Source organism: Pongo abelii, chromosome 1 (genome assembly GCF_028885655.2).
Source record: "Pongo abelii isolate AG06213 chromosome 1, NHGRI_mPonAbe1-v2.0_pri, whole genome shotgun sequence".
NCBI lineage: Eukaryota > Metazoa > Chordata > Mammalia > Primates > Hominidae > Pongo > Pongo abelii.
Window position 1 is genome coordinate 205,520,763 of NC_071985.2, and position 17,630 is coordinate 205,538,392.

At 46.1% G+C, this 17,630-nt stretch overlaps 1 protein-coding gene and 1 pseudogene across 1 annotated transcript in view; both read left to right on the top strand.

The window, feature by feature from the left end:
- Positions 1-17,630, top strand: part of EYA3 (EYA transcriptional coactivator and phosphatase 3) — a 205,789-nt gene that overhangs the window by 37,445 nt on the left and 150,714 nt on the right. The gene's annotated exons all lie outside the window — the stretch shown is intronic.
- Positions 15,345-16,487, top strand: LOC100936371 (ADP-ribosylation factor-like protein 8B; annotated as a pseudogene).

Below are 17,630 nucleotides of genomic sequence, written 5' to 3' on the forward strand. Positions count from 1 at the left end.
GACCTTCCCTAAACTGTTCCTAAGGTCAGTGTTTATGATATTTTGCAGACCCTGCCCTTTATGGATCAGCTGGCACCATCCAGATCTATAAACTGGCTCATCTGATCTGTGGCCCCCACCCAGGAACTGACTCAGCCCAAGAGGACAGCTTCACCTTCCCATGATTTCATCACTGACCTGACCAATCAGCACTCTCAGCTCACTGGCCATCCCCAACTCACCAAATTATCCTTAAAAACTCTGATCCCCAAATGCTCAGGGAGACTGATTTGAGTAATAATAAAACTCTGGGCCAGGCGCGGTGGCTCATGCCTATAATCCCAGCACTTTGGGAGGCCGAGGCGGGACGATCACGAGGTCAGGAGATCGAGATCATCCTGAATCTCAGGCCTGACACTTGCTCTGGCCATGTGATCCTGGGCATTTGCCTCAGTTTCCTTATATGTAAAATGGGTATAATAAATGTCAATTCCCTTCTCTTCACTCTTCTGAGATGTGGATAATTTAACACTTGGGATGGGTCATTGATTGTTCTTGAATTACAGAGAGCCTGTCTCTCCTTAGGTAACTGCTGATGCCCCTCCCCTATCGACCCAGCTGGCACAAATGTTGCCCCAGACTACGAGTTGGCCGGAGAGGGCAGCATTCCGGAAGTAACTTCACATACATTCATGTATCCTGTGGGCACTGGGGAGAGAGAGAGGAGCACTAGAAAGGAAAGAGAAGACAGCATGTCTCCATATTCCATTTGTTTACACTTGATCTTATGTGTGGCCTGTTAATGGCTCCTAACATTAGGGATGTTTCACAATAAATGACCTGTAACTACAGCAGCAGCCAAAAGAAGTTTAGGAGGGCAAGAGGGGCACTGGGGAAGACCATGGACCTTGGAGTTAGAGCTGGATTTGTCTCCTAGTTCTGACGTCATTAGTTGTTTGGCCTTAGGTAACTGATTGTCTATCTCTGAACCTCAGTTTCCCCAGTTGTAAAAATGAAGATAATGGCAACTACTGCACGGATATGTTAGGAGGCTCTGGGGAGGTAATGGACTCAAATTCCTGGCCTCAAATGAGCCTCCTGCCTCAGCCTCCTGGGTAGCTGGGATTTACAGGCACAAGCCACCGCCCAACTTGGGAAGGTAATGGAGAGGAAATCATTCTATAATCTGTTAAGGATTATTATACATACCATTGAACATGAGCAATTAGCTGCAGCAAGAAGGCGTGTTGCCTAATATCTATTGTCTCCCTCTTCCTAAGTAGAAGAACCCTGTTTTTAATCTAGGTGCTGGCAATGCACCTAGCCGAAAGATTACATTCCTTATAGCTAGGTGTAGCCCTGTGACTAAGTTATGGTCAATGGGGTGTAAGTTGTAGGGGAGAAAAAAGAACTTCCTTTTTATCCTTCGTAGTTCTTAGCTAGGACACATCCTGGTAACAGAAGACGAGAAAAACAAACAGAAGTCTATTAACATGTATACCTCATGTTTACAAGAGCGATACCCAGGGGTTGAGTAAGTCTCAAAGAGGTGGCTTTGAATTCAGGCTTATGGAGAATTTTCAACAAAGAACAGAAAGTTTTGGAAAAGTGACAAGGCAAAGGAAAAGGACTCTTTTTTTTTTTTTTTTTTTTTTTTTGAGACGGAGTTTCGCTCTTGTTGCCCAGGCTGGAGTGCAGTGGCGCAATCTTGGTTCACTGCAACCCACGCCTCCCGAGTTCAAGTGATTCTCCTGCCTCAGCTTCCTGAGTAGCTGGGATTACAGGCACCTGCCACCACGCCCGGCTAATTTTTTGTATTTCTAGTAGAGACGAGGTTTCACCATGTTGGCCAGGCTGCTCTCAAACTCCTGACCTCAGGTGATCCACCTACCTCGGCCTCCCAAAGTGCTGGGATTACAGGTGTGAGCCACCGTGCTGGGACAGAAAAGGACTTTTGAGTCCCCTGGGGAAGCAAATTTGGGGAAGGCAAATAAATAGTAGGTAAAGGCTAGTTAGTAAAGTTTGTCACACAGATTCCTTTGGTGTCTGCTTCTGGCAAATGAGGGTCTAAAGTTGTCTTCAGAGATCAACCTCTGTTTCTCGTGGTCGGGAGGGGAGGAAGGACACCTTTGCCTTTGTAAACTTATGTCCTACTTTTAGGCTAATGGGGGAGGGTAGAGACCTTTTGTTGTATCTGCTTCTTCTCAATTGCTTTCAGCTCAAAATAGTCCTTATGCAAAAGAGGCATATTTGGAGGTGGGGAGATAGAATATTCTGGTCTCCTAAAAGTGAAAGAGTTGATAGGGCATTTGGAAATAGTGCTTCAAAGAAGCTTACTCAGCTGTAATCCCCTTCTGCTCTTCCCTCCTTTTTTTTTCCTTGCCTGGAATTTATTGCTCCTGCATCCATCTTATGCCTTGAAGTGACTTTGAAGGTGAAAGCTATGGGCCACGATAGTAGAACAGTGTTAGAAGGAACCTGGTCCCATGATAATGGTGGGGTACAATTCCTGGACAATGATCAGCTGCTAAGTATAATAGCAGGCCTGGGACTTGAATTAGGGTCTACATGGTGGAGTAGCAGTTAGGATACTTGGTTGCAAGCAACAGACATCGCCTCTGCCTATTTTTAGCAAAAGAGAATTTATTGGAAGGATGTGGGTGGGGCGCAAATAAATTGTAGGTAGCTGGAGAAGCAAGCTTGGGGACACACAGGAACCAAAGGAGAGCTGGAAGGCCTAGGATCAGGTTGCAGGCACATTTTTACCTGAGTGCTGCCAGCACCACCATGATGAATGACTTCCAACAAGATCTCCTATCCTGCCTGCTCTGTTTCAAAATTCAAATTCTCAGGAGAGGGTGTCTGATGGAATCAACTCTGGCCCAGTCCTCCATGGATTGTTTAATGAAATGGGTCATCTGGAGTTACTTTTCAATCAAAGCTACAAAGGAAATTAATACATTATTGGGATAGAGGAGGTTATTTCAGTTATATATTTCCACAACAGTGGTAAATAGCAAATAATCACATACTTTGGAAGCATTTAAACATTCATCACTCATCACAGATCACTCATACATCTGGTGGTCAGCTAGACAGCTCTGCTGTTCTGCTTTGGACATGCTACACATCTGGAGGTTGGCTGGCTGTTGATTGATTTAGTCTGACCTTGGCTGGGAAAACTAGGGCATCTGGGTCTGTTCCTTCAGTAGGAGAGTCTGGCATGTTCTCATGGGTGATGGCAGAGGCATGAGAAGTGTTGTATGGCAGACACACCTGACAGTCATAACATAAGCATACCCTGTGAATTACCCTATGATCCAAGAGGGATCTGGGAGCGGCCAAGCCAGAGATTCACTCCTTATCTATGAAGGACATCGGAACCCCTGGCCCATCCCTTGGAACGCAGACTGTGTGGGGGATGGAGGCCCTTTGTTTTGGGTTAAATGGAGGTTGCTAGTTTAACTGCCCAGTGGTTTCTTCTTGCCCACTGCCCAGGTAGAGCTGATTTATCGAGATAGGGGAATTGAATAGAGGAAGAGTTTTACACATGTAGAACTGGCTAAACAGGACACCAGAGTTTTATCATTACTCAAAGCAGTATCCTGGAAAAATTGGAGGCTAATATTTTTCAAAGATAACCTTTGGCAGGGAGGTGGGTGGCTAGGGAATGGGTGCTGCTGATTGGCTGGGATGCAATTATAGAGGTGTGGAAAATGGTCCTAGCATGCTGAGTCTGCTTCTGGGTGGGGGCCAAAGTCCAATTTGTGGGTCCACTGGGGCCATTGGGTCATCAGGAATGCAAAAGCCGGCTGGGTGCAGTGGCTCATGCCTGTAATCCCAGCACTTTGGGAGGTCAAGGCGGGAGGATCGCTTGGGCTCAGAAGTTCAAGACATACCTGGGCAACATAGTGAGACCCTATCTTTACTAAAAATAAAAAAAATGTAGCAGAGTGTGGTGGTGCATGCTTATAGTCCCAGCTGGGGAGGCTAAGGCAGAAGGATCCTTTGAGCCCAGGAGGTTGAGGCTATTGTGAACTATGATCATGCCACTGCACTCCAGCCTGGACAACAGAGCAAGACCCTGTTTCAACAACAACAACAACAAAAAAAAAAAAAAAAAGAGAGAGAGAGAAAAGAAATGCAAAGGCCTGAAAAGGCAACTCAAAGCCAATCTTAGGTTCTACAACAATGATGTTATCTGCAGGAGTAATTGAGGAAGTTGCAAATCTTGTGACCTCTGGAGTAATGGCTGGTAATCATTTATGCCTACATCTTAGCAGAATTCAGGCTTCTCTCGTCCTCCTAACCTGGTGGTCTTTCATTAGTTTTACCAAGGTGATTTCGTTTGGGAGAAGGGCTATTATCATTTAAGCTATAAACTAAATTTCTCCCAAAGTTAGCTTGGCCCAAGTCCAGGAATGACCAAAGGCAGATTGGAGGTTAAAGGCAAGATAGGGAGGTTGGTTAGATCAGATCGCTTTCACTGTTATAATTTTTGCAAAGACGGTTTCACTAGGTGGAGGCTGCTAAGTAAAAATGCTATATGAACTGCATGCCTTTTTTTTTTTTTGAGACAGGGTCTTGCTTGCTCTGTTGCCCAGACTGGAGTGCAGTGGTGCCATTGCAGCTCACTGCAGTCTTACCCCCCAGGCTCAAGCCATCCTCCTGAGACAGGAATAATACACGGTGGTCACAGGAGAATAGAAAACTCCAGGCAGCAGTTTCACATGACTAGCAAAATGCAACCGTTGAAATAGCTGCAGAAGCTAGGGGATAAGACCCTGAAAAACCAGGGTGTGGGCCAAGCTGGCTGAGACCAACTGGACCCAACGTGAAACTGGATTTGACCTAGGTTTCTCCCAGGACCTCATTATATGCTTATTAACATACAAATTACACACCACCAGCGCTGTGACAGTTCTGAGAACACCCATATTTGGTGTAAAAACGAGTGGCACCACAGTTCCAAGAAATCTTCACCTTTTTCCAGGAATCTTAATGAATATTCAACCTCTTGGTTAAAGAAACCCATAAAGGTAGAAACCTCAAACTCCACTGTGTGGTACTTTCTCTTGAGTCCACCCATACTCCCCTCTCGTGGGTGTATACTTTTCACTTTACAATAAATCGCCCTACTTTCACTGTTTTTTTTAAGATAGGGTCTCCCTCTGTTGCCCAGGCTGGAGGGCAGTGGGGCTATCTTGGCTCACTGCAATTTCCACCTTCTGTGTTCAAGCAATTCTCCCACCTCAGCCTCCTGAGTAGCTGGGACCACAGGCGTGCACTACCACACCCAACTAATTTTTGTATTTTTAGTAGAGACAGGGTTTCACCATCTGGCCCAGGCTGGTCTTGAACTCCTGGCCTCGAGTGATCCGCCTGCCTCAGCCTCCCAAAGTGCTGGGATTACAGGCATGAGCCACCACGCCCAGCCTACTTTCACTGTTTTTTGATTCATCCTTGAATTCCTTCTTGTGATGGGGTCAAGAACCTGGACACTGGCCGGGGTTGAGGTCCCACTGACATTTGGGGACCTCCCTTAGCCCACTGGTATCACCCCGGCTATGCCTCCCAAGAATCTAGGATTACAGGTATGCACCACCATGCTCAGCTAATTTTTTTTTTTTTTTTTTTGAGACGGAGTCTCGCTCTGTCGCCCAGGCTGGAGTGCAGTGGCGCAATTTTGGCTCACTGCAACCTCCGCCTCCCGGGTTCACACCATTCTCCTGCCTCAGCCTCCCGAGTAGCTGGGACTACAGGCGCCCACCACCACGCCCGGCTAATTTTTGGTATTTTTAGTAGAGTCGGGGTTTCACCGTGTTAGCCAGGATGGTCTGGATCTCCTGACCTCGTGATCCTCCCGCCTCGGCCTCCCAAAGTGCTGGGATTACAGGCGTGAGCCACAGCGCCGGGCTCAGCTAATTTTTTTTTAACTTTATTATATGTAGAGACTGGGTCTCATTTTGTTGCTCAGGTTGATCTTGAACTCCTGGGCTGAAATGATTCTCCCACCTCAGCCTTCTAAAGTGTTGGGATTACGGGCATGAGCCACTGCAAGTCACATGACTAAGCCCAGAATCAGAGTGATGGAGCATGGCGAAGTTTTGTGACAAAGGGTGTGGATACAGAGAAAGGTGAAGAATCGGGGCCACTTGTGCAATCTACAAGGGAATAGTTCATGCCAATAAAAGGAGCCAATGTCTACAACAGACATCAAAACCCAAGTTCTCTCCATGTTTCACACCACCTGGGACTCAGCTGAAGGAGCAGTTCTTGAGGAGAGGCCTCTGTCCTCACTCAAGGGATTCAGTAGAATGTCAGCTCCATGACAGCTGGGGCCTTCATTCTCTGTTGTCGTTTTTTGTTTTTTACCTTGCCTTTATTTCAGACAAGATTTTATCTGTTTATGTAACCTCAGTGCCTAGAACAGTGCCTGATACATAACAGGTGCTTAAAGAACACTGGTTAAATGAAAATTAACTTGTGAACTTACCTCAGGCATCTAACCAAGTTATCTCCCTTTTTGTGGGGAGGCTATGTGGTATGGAGGAAAGGACCTAGATTTGGAGAAAAAAAACAAAATGAGTTAGAATCTGGGCTTCATTTACTCTGGGTGATCTTGAGCAAATTGTTCAACTCCCTGAGCCTCAGTTTTCTACAGTGGAAACCTTTTGCGGTGACTTTTCAGTGCATCCTTCCCATCTTTCTGGTAATCGTCCCTGCCATCGTCACATGATTGATACGATGGGGCTTCTATAACCATGTGAATCTGTGTCCCTCAACCCTGCCCGACTGATTGGATTAGGGGTATGGATCTGACTTGCATTGGCCCATCAGAGACCCTTTCCTGGGAATCTGGAATTCCAGGTTCAGTCTTAAATAGGGGAGATAGGAACTCAGGAGCTGCCTATGACCATTTCCTGCCACAGAGTGCTGATATACAGCAAGAGAGAAGGATAAAACCCCCATTCCAGGTTATTCCTTAGGCCCAGCCACCTCTCAGACAGCTAGACATGTAGCTAGGTAATCACTGGTGAAATGGTTATGGGCACAGTCTCTGGCTTCAGACTACCTTGGTTCAGATTCTGGCCTTGCCACTTAGTAGCTGTGTGACCCTGGGTGAGTCACTGAGCTTCTCTGTGACCTGGTTCTCATCTGTAAAACGGGAGTGACATTATCATCTACTGCATGGGGTTGCCCTAAGGATTAAGTAAAAGGCATAGAATAATACCTGACACACAGTGAGTACTAAGTAAACATTATCTTTTTTTTTTTTTTTTTTGTGAGATGGAGTCTGGCTCTGTCACCTAGGCTGGAGTGCAGTGGCACGATCTTGGCTCACTGCAACCTCTGCCTCTCGGGTTCAAGTGATTCTCCTGCCTCAGCCTCCCGAGTAGCTGGGATTACAGGCATGCGCTACCACGCCTGGCTAATTTTTGTATTTTTAGTAGAGATAGGGTTTTGCCATATTGGCCAGGCTGGTCTTGAGCTCCTGACCTCAGGTGATCTGCCCGCCTTGGCCTCCCAAAGTTCTGGGATTACAGGCGTGAGCCAACGCACCCAGCCGGTACTGGGTATCTTCATACTTCTCATTCTTCTTGCCCTCTGTTCCCCAGAATCTGGTCATCTTCATCCACTGTGGCTGGGCTGGGGCTGAGTGTGGGAGATGGTGCCTCTGGGGTGGAGGCACCGTCTTTCCAAGGTGAGTCTAATCTGTTTGACAGGGTTCTTAGAACCACACACCTTGACACCTCATTCTGCACTCAGGAGAGTGAATCATCCATCTTGAGTGCCTTTCCCCAGGAAGATTTCACCCCTGGATGCACTCTAGGTTTTCTCGTTGCTGGGAACATGACTCAGGGCACAGCGGCCCTTGTGAGTGGAACAGAAGCTTGAGCCCAGTTTTCCTCATTTGTATCCTGCTGTGCAATCCCTTCACTGGCCCCCTTGTGGTCTACACAGGAAGGAAGGAAAGGTGTGTTATGGGCTTAAGGGAACAGAGGGCAAGAGTCTCGGAGATGTGGATGGAGCCTCTTGTTTCATGTGCTAACATCCCAGGGCAGAGAACAAGTCTGTGATGAGGAGTTTTCTTCCCCTGGGCCTGCTTCCTCAGCCTTCCTAGCCCCTTCCTTCATGGTGTCTCCTGTCGGCCCACCCAGTTTACATCCTGGACCAAGCCCAGCAAGGGCGTGGGTGTGGTTAGGTGGGGTGGGAGATTCCAGGACCATTTTTTTTTTTTTTTTTGAGATGGATTCTCACTCTGTCGCCCAGGCTGGAGTGCAGTGGTGCCATCTCAGCTCACTGCAACCTCCACCTCCCGGGTTCAAGCGATTCTTCTGCCTCAGCCTCCTGAGTCATCCTCCTGAGTAGCTGGGATTACAGGCACATGCCACCAGGCCCAGCTAATTTTTTTGTATTTTTAGTAGAGACGGGGTTTCACCATGTTGGTCAGGCTGGTCTTGAACTCCTGACCTCGTGATCTGCCCGCCTTGGCCTCCCAAAGTGCTGGGATTACAGATGTGGGCCACCACGCCTGGCCCCAGGACCAGTTTTGCCTCCTTTATCCATTTGTTTCTGGTCTGGTGGACCGGAGGGTGATCCCTAGAAAGAGGCCAGATATTGTCATGGTCTGTGACCCTGCCCCTTTTCTCCTGTGGGGAAAGCCCTTGTGGACACAGAAAAGGCCATGCAGTGGGGAGGGAGAGCATCAGGAAGAATAGCTAATGGAGGGGGGGCTTCACACCTAGGTGACGGCTTGATCTATGCAGGAAACCACCATGGCACATGTTTACCTGTGTAACAAACCTGCACATCCTGCACACGTACCCCAGAACTTAAAGTTGAATTAATAAAAAATAAATAAATAAAAGGAAAAGGCCATGGAGTATTGGAGAGTACTTCTGGAAACCCACAAATCACAATGCTGCCGTCGTCTTCTCCCATGCTGCTATGGTCCTTGACTGAGATTCTGCCTCAATTTTCCTATTTAGTTCTCCAGTTGTGACTGAACATAGCCTCAGACCTTGTATATTACCTGCCTCTTAGCTGTCTCGGTTAAAGACCTGCTAAGGCTATACCATGTTCCCACTCCTCCTTGGATCCCAAACCTAGGGCTGTCTGATTTCCCAGAAAGTGCCTCTGGAGCTAGGTCAGTGTCCTCTAGGCTCAGCGGTCAAACATCCTCCCCACCTCCACCAGCCCAACATTCCCCATGCCTGAATTGACTTCAGTTACTATATTTTGAGTCTTTCTTAAAGAGACAGCCCGGGGAAGGAGCATGGACTCTAGAATCAGATATGCTGGGCTAGAATTCTGGGACAGTGATCACTTGTTGTCTGACTTTGAGTTGACCACTTCACCTTTCTTAATATCAATTTCCACACTTGTCAAAGAGTCTATCGATCCCCTATCTTGAAGATGAGAGGCTTTAATGAGACAACCAATCTACAGTAACTAGCACATTGTAGAGGCTTGAGAAGTGGCCGTCCATGCTCCTTCTCCATACACTACTGTAGAAGGAAGAATTCTGTATCTTCAATGTTCTTCAATGATTTAAACCCTCCCATGCCCTACAGCTGTTGAGCCAGGGGAAAATTACTTTATTCCTTGTAGTCCCAGTTTCCCCATTCAGAATACAAGGAGTAAAATAGCATATCCCTCCTAGAATTGTTTTGACAATTAAATGAGATTATTTGTGTTGAGTGTGTAACATAGAACCTGCTACAAAGTAAGCGCTCAAAACACTTGTGACAGGCAAGTCATTTCCAGGTTTTTGCTACTTTGTTTCCCCTGTATTATAATTTAGTTATAATAAAGTTCTGGGAAAGGAATTACCACCTGGTGAAATATATTGCCAAAGTTCTTTTTGAAGGGTTGTGACAATTACACCACCACCAGCAAATTATGTAAATACTAGTTTTGTCATATCCTTGCCAGCACTGACTGTTACAATTATTTTTAGTTTTTACTAATATATGAGGTGCCTTATAGCTGACTTACTTCTTGTCTCTTTAATAGCAAAGGTGGACAGGTTGTGCTGGTCAGCAAAAGTTTATTGGAACTGGGGAGGAATAATTTTCTTTGAAGAGGGAACTTAGGAAGAGAAAAACACACACAAACTTTGTAAATATCTTGAAAATTGAGGATGTTGCTCTTCCTGTCAACTGCTGCTACTTCTCTTTTCTGAGATATACAGTTCTATATACTTTGTTCAGTTCCCTTAGCTTTGACACTCGCAGATCTGGAATGTGGAAGTGCCCCAGAATGATCATGATTTAACGTTTGAGATAAACTTTAGATGAAATTTCAGATCAATTTCTATGTCCTTTGGAAGATACGTTTTATCATGACTTTATAATTCAGAAGAGAAACTTTAATTTCTGTAGAAAATTATAAAAGATTGTGAGACTAAGTTTCTCTCTATATATAAAATGAGAGGATTGGAAGATTGAGATGAGGTCATCTCCTAAGGGGCCTACATTTAAAAGCAATCAGCTTCACGGACCTGAAAGGACCTGCAAGGGCTTCACTGGCAAAACATATCTTGGAAGGAGGATGAATTCACCCAAGACCAAGAAAGGCTGGGGAAAGGAGGCGTGAAACTCGTCTCGGGGGGAGGCAGAATAATGTGGAGGAAGGAGGGGGAAATATTCAGTGTCACCTTCCCAGGTTTAAATCCCAGGTCAGCTACTTCTTGGTTGTGGAAACTTGAGCAAAACAATGCCTTGACCACTCTGAGCCTCAGTGTTCCAATCTGCAAAAGGGGTAATACCACTTGCCTTGCATGACCTTGAGAAGATTCAATGAGTTATAGTACATAAGGTAGCTATTGCAGTGCCTTCCATGGAAAAGTGCTAAATAAGAATGATTGCTAACATTTATTAATAAGCCAGACACGACTCTAAGTGCTTTACATCTATTAACTCTATGAGGTTAGGAATATTAATAATCCCATTTTAAGACTAGAAAGGCCAGGCGAGGTGGCTCACACCTGTAATCCCAGCGCTTTGGGAGGCTGAGGAGGGTGGATCATGAGGTCAGGAGTTCAAGACCAGCCTGGCCAAGATGGTGAAACCCCGTCTCTACTAAAAATACAAAAAATTAGCTGGGCGTAGTAGCAGGCGCCTGTAATCCCAGCTACTTGGGATGCTGAGGCAGAGAATTGCTTGAACCTGGGAGGCAGAGGTTGCAGTGAGCCGAGATCGCACCATTGCACTCCAGCCTGGGTGACAGAGCAAGACTCCGTCTCAAAAAAAAAAAAAAAAGACTAGAAAACTGGGGCATAGAGAGACTTAAGTCGCTTGCTTCTGGTTACATAGTTAGTAAGTGGCAGGGTGGGGATTCTGAACCCCTATCCTATTCTGCCCATACTCTGAGGACAGTTCTAGACAAGAAGGTGTGGCCGGCTTAGGGAGGATTCAGTACGCCATCAACCCTAGGAAGCCCACTGGTGGAAAGGAATGGTGGAAAATGATCTGCCAGAAAAAAAATGCTGATAATGGGCTCAAGTACAGAACCAGGTGGTACTATATGATTCTCAATGTTCTGCTTGTTCATCCCAGGAATCTGGTTGATGGCAGGGAGTTAAGAATCCAAGAGAAGGGAACTGGAGCCAGAGTAGACCAGAGATTCATTGCCCTCCATCCTCAACTACATGCTGAAATACTAGAGGGACTCGTTTCTCACTCTCCAAGGGCTGTGAGTTCAAGCTAATTGTATTTAACTTCACAAGAATTAGTCTTCACAAGAATTAGTCTTTTTTTTCATTTTAGCAACTCCTTGCGTTTTTCCTTCATTAGATTATCACTTGCATTGCTTCGCATTTTTCTTCTTTGGCATTTTTACTTGTTACTGTCTGTCTTTCTTACTAAAATGTAAACTCCATGGAGGCGGGGAACACATCTGTCTCCGTCATTGTTGTATCCCTAGCTTCTGACAGATGCTAGGTGTTTAAGAAATATTGGGCCGGGAGCAGTGGTTCATGCCTGTAATCCCAGCACTTTGGGAGGCCGAGGTGGATGGATCACCTGAAGTCAGGAGTTTGAGACCAGCCTGGCCAACGTAGTGAAACCCTGTCTCTACTAAAAATACAAAAAATAGCTGGGCGTGGTGGCGGGCACTTGTAATCCCAGTTACTTGGGAGGCTGAGGCAGGAGAATCACTTGAACCTGGGAGGCAGAGGTTGCAGTGAGCCGAGATCGTGCCATTGCACCTCAGCCTAGGTGACAAGAGCGAAACTCCGTCTCAAAATAAATAAATAAATAAATAAATAAATAAATAAATAAATATTAATGGAGGCCAGGTGTAGTGACTCATGCCTGTAATCCCAACACTTTGCTGTAATCCCAGCACTTTGCTGTAATCCCAGTGCTTTGGGAGGCCGAGGTGGGTGGATCCCTTGAGGTCAGGATTATAGGCCTGAGCCACCACACCCCACTGAGTATTGGCTATATATTTTAGCACCTCTTTTTTTTTTTTTTTTGCGATGGAGTTTTCTTCTTATAGCCCAGGCTGGAGTGCAATGGCAGGATCTTAGCTCACTGGGTTCAAGAGATTCTCCTGCCTCAGCCTCCTGAGTAGCTGGGATTACAGGCGTGCACCACCACACCTGGCTAATTTTTGTATTTTTAGTAGAGACGAGGTTTTGCCATGTTGGCCATGCTGGTCTCGAACTCCTGACCTCAGGTGATCCACCCACCTCGGTCCCCCAAAGCACTGGGATTACAGGCATGAGCCACCGCGCCTGGCCGGCACCTCTTACTATGATCTCTACCTCTTATCTAATGTTGTGGGTACAACGGGAGGTGACATATCACTTAAGCATTTTTCCCACATCATCAAATAAATCTTAAACTGCTTTCTTTGAAAATTCTCCTGAAGAAGTGTTACCCACAGGAGGTTTGTTAATTCCTGTGTGTATTACTCACAAAAGAAAACACTTTGCTTAACACAGGCAGCATGAAACCAGGTCATGTCATGGGGAGTGGTGAATTAGATCAGTCTGGAGCCAAGGTGCCTAGTCAGGATAGTTTAGTTGCAAATAGCAGAATCCTTCCCACACACTAGCCTAAGCAGAAAGGACATTTAGAGGGAGGAAAAAGGGGGAAATTTGGATGAACACAGGGGCAGGAAGTAGACAGGTCTGATGAGGAACTAAAACCAGGAAATGGAACCTTCCAAATAAATCCAGACTCCTACTCCGCCTCACCACCCCCTCCACTGCTGCTCTGGTTGTAGCCATCATTCTCTCTTCCCCTGGACTATTGCAACATTCTCTCCCCTTCTCCCCTTACCTCCTACACAATCCATTCTTAGCACAGCAGCTAGAGTGATCTTTTAATAATGTAATAAGATCGTGTTGTTGAGCCAGGCACAGTGACTTGTGCCTGTTACCCCAGCTGCTGCAGAGGCTGAGGCGAGAGGGTTGCTTGCGCCAAGGAGTTCCAGGTTGCAGTGAGTTTTTCTTTTTTTTTTTTTTTTTTGAGACAGAGTCTCGCTCTGTCGCCCAGACTGGTGTGCGGTGGTGTGATCTCGGCTCACGGCAAGCTCTGCCTCCTGGATTCATGCCAGTCTCCTGCCTCAGCCTCCCGAGTAGCTGGGACGACAGGCGCCTGCCAGTACGCCCTGCTAATTTTTTGTATTTTTAGTAGAGACGGGGTTTCACCGTGTTAGCCAGGGTGGTCTGGATCTCCTGACCTTATGATCTGCCTGCCTCGGCCTCCCAAAGTGCTGGGATTACAGGCGTGAGCCACCGTGCCTGGCCGCAGTGAGCTTTGATCATGGGACTACACTCCAGCCCAGAGTGAGACCCTGTCTTGAAAAAAATCATAGATTGTAAGCCTGGGCAATACAGTGAGACCCCATCTCCATAAAAAAGAAAAAATTGGTGGGCCACAGTGGCACATGCCTGTGGTCCCAGCTACTTGGGAGGCTGAGGTGGAAGGATCACTTGAGCCCAGGAGAATGAGGTTGCAGTGAGCCTTGATCACACCACAGCACTCTAGCTTGGGTGGAAGAGCCAGAACCTGTCTCCAAAAAATAAAAATATAAAAATAAAATAAAAAATATCGTGTTGTTTCTCTGTACAAAGCCTTTCGGTAGTTTCCATGGTGGGGCGTGGTGGATCACAAGGTGAGATTACAAGCCTGTAATCTCAGCACTTTAGGAGGCCGAGGCGAGCAGGTCACTTGAGGCCAGGAGTTCGAGACCAGCCTGGCCAATATGGCAAAACCCCATCTCTACTAAAAATACAAAAACTATCCGGGTGTGATGGTGCATGCTTGTAATCCCAGCTATTCGGGAGGCTGAGATGGGAGGATCACTTGAGCCCAGGATGTGAAGACTGCAGTGAGCTGTGATTGTGCTACTGCACTCCAGCCTGGGTGACAGAATGAGACCTTGTCTCAAAACAAAATGAAACGAAACAAAAAAACCTTTCAATAGTTTCCAATTTCCTATTATGCCTAAAATAACATCCAAATTCCTTATCAAGCCCCGTGGGGATTTGGCTCTTGCCCAATCACTACTGTCCCTGACTCTTACTCCAGCCATGAGGCTTTCTTTTTGTTGCTTGAATAAATACACAGTCAACCCTCGATATCCACCAGGGATTGATTCTAGCGCCTCCATGATTCCAAAATATCTTATGTAAGATAGTGCAATATTTGCATATAACCAACACACATCCTTCTGTATACAGGCATACTTTGTTTTATTGCGTTTTACTTTATTGCGCTTTGTAGAGTTTGTTTGTTTAACATAGGGTCTCGCTCTGTCACCCAGGCAGGAGCGCAGTGGTGCAAACACAGCTCACTGCAGCCTTCACCTCCTGGGCTCAAGTGATCCTCCCAGCTCAGCCTCCCCAGTAGGTGGGACTACAGGCGCATGCCACTACGCCTGGCTAATTTTTTTTATTTTTTGTAGACACAGAGTCTCGCTTTGTTGCCTAGACTTTTCTTGAACTCCTGGCCTGAAGCAATCCTCCTGCCTCAGCCTCCCAAAGTGCTGGGATTACAGGCATGAGCCATCGTGCTCAGGCTGTAGATTTTATTTTTTTAACAAATCGAGGCCGGGCGCGGTGGCTCATGCCTGTAATCCCAGCACTTTGGAAGGCCGAGGCGGGCGGATCACGAGGTCAGGAGGTCGAAACCATCCTGGTTAACACGGTGAAACCCCGTCTCTACTAAAACTGCAAAAAATTAGCCGGGCGTGGTGGCGAGTGCCTGTAGTCCCAGTTACTTGGGAAGCTGAGGCAGGAGAATGGCGTGAACCCGGGAGGCGGAGCTGGCAGTGAGCCGAGATCGCGCCACTGCACTCCAGCCTGGGCGACTGAGCGCGACTCCGTTTCAAAAGAAAAAAAAAAACAACAAAAAAAACCAAATCGGGGCTGCTGCCGCCCCCTGGTGCCCGCCTGTGTCGCCCCGGGGCCCAAAGGAGCCGTTGGGGGGTCTGGGCGGAGGCCTGCTCCTGTGGAAGTCGTAGTCGCCTCCGCTCTGCGTCCTCCCGTGCGTCCTCGCTCCCGGCCGCCATCATGCTGGCACTCATCTGCTGCCTGCTGGTCGGGTTCCGTTCGCTCTTCTGGAAGGAGATGGAGCTGATGCTCGTCGGGCTGCAGTACTCGGGCAAGACCACGTTTGTCAATGTCATCGCGTCAGGTTAATTCAGTGAAGATATGATACCCACAGTGGGCTTCAACATGAGGAAAGTAACAAGGTAACGTCACAATAAAGATCTAGGACATAGGAGGACAAGCCGGATTTCGAAGCATGTGGGAGCGGTATTGCAGAGGAGTCAGTGCTATTGTTTACATGATAGATGCTGCAGATCGTGAAAAGATAGAAGCTTCCCGAAATGAGCTACATAATCTTCTAGAGAAACCACAGTTGCAAGGAATTCCAGTGCTAAGTGCTTGGAAACAAGGGAGATCTTCTAATGCCTTGGATGAGAAACAGCTAATTGAAAAAATGAGCCTGTCTGCTATTCAGGATAGAGAAGTTTGCCGCTATTCGATTTCTTTTGTTGTTGTTGTTGTTTGTTTGTTTGTTTTGAGACGGAGTCTTGCTCTGTCACCAAGCTGGAGTGCAATGGCAGGATCTTGGCTCACTGCAACCTCCGCCTCCTGGGTTCAAGCCATTGTCTTGCCTCAGCCTCCCCAGTAATTGGGACTACAGGCGCCCGCCACCACGCCCAGCTAATTTTTGCATTTTTAGTAGAGACGGGGTTTCACCATGTTGGCCAGGATGGTCTTGATTTCTTGACCTCGTGATCCACCCGCCTCGGCCTCCCAAACTGCTGGGATTACAGGTGTGAGCCACTGCGCCCAGCCTCAATTTCTTGCAAAGAAAAGGATAATATAGATATCACACTTATTCAGCATTCAAAATCTGGAAGAAACTGAAGCGTCTCCTGAAGTCTTCCAGTCCTTCTTGACTATAATCCTAGAATTATTGTCCGTTCCTCTGAAGTAATTCCCAGAATACGGTCCTTCCTAAACCGAAGAAATTGCCTTTTTCAGAGTTTATTTCTCTTGTGCACTGCTGAAGATGAGTATCCATAATCCCTCATAAAGAATCAACTAGTGTTGTCATGATAAAGTCAGCACACACAAAAAGGCTTCTTACACATACCTGTCTTAAGCCATGTGTAGAGCTTTAAAAAAAAAAAAAGGCCCACACACTTTTGACCATCTTAAATCAAGAAAATTGCATATTTCTGTTCTGGTCTTTCTGGGCCAGATTTTTATATTGGTTTTCAGTAAATACCTATCTATAATATTTCCTTATAGAGTCCAGTAGCTTAATACTGACACTGACTTGATACAGCATGAAGTTTCTAGTGCCACACACAGTATTTAGAAAACCTTTAAGCCTGAATAATTCCTGTGGGATTTATATAAACATAATGTTTATCTTAGTCTCACAAATGCATGTGAAATGTATAATTACATCTTAGGAATCCAAAATGGTCTGCAGAGAGTGAGCAGAGGCACCAAATCAATATTGGTTCTTTACACTGGTGAGATTCTCTCTGATGAATATTAAAGATATTCTACTTTCTGAGAACTCTTTGTTGCCAGATGGCAGTTGGGATATGGGAGAAACTAAAAGCATGCTGTTTTGTATCTGTCCAGGTCATTATTTCTGTCTTTTGTTTTTTCTTCCTGGTTCAGCATACTTTTTTAAGGGGCTGAGAATTGAAGATTTTTTGAAAAGCTTTCATGAATTTAAAGCATTCCACCCAATGTAATAAAACCTGTTAAGAATGTCAGACTTTATTCAAACATCTGTTTGTTCTATCTCCAGTCATTAAATCAGTGCTGCTGCATGACATTCTAACTCCTGACTTTTTATATCCAGTCATAAAGTTGACTTTCAGCACAAAAGGTACTTATAAACAAATAAAAAATTTTTATTTTTCCCTTTTATGGATGTAAGGTTTGGCACTCTTTTGACTGGTGCCATTAGACATCTTGATTATTGTGACAACTCTAGACCTGCCTGCTTTATCTAATGTAATCATGCTCGACGTCTACAGGTTGTTTAGTAATCAGTCACACAGAGAACTGAGGAACTGATGCTGTTCCTTTGCTTCTATGATAGAGATGTCTAAAAACCTCAAATGAATATGTTTTGTAGTTTAGTGACTTCCGT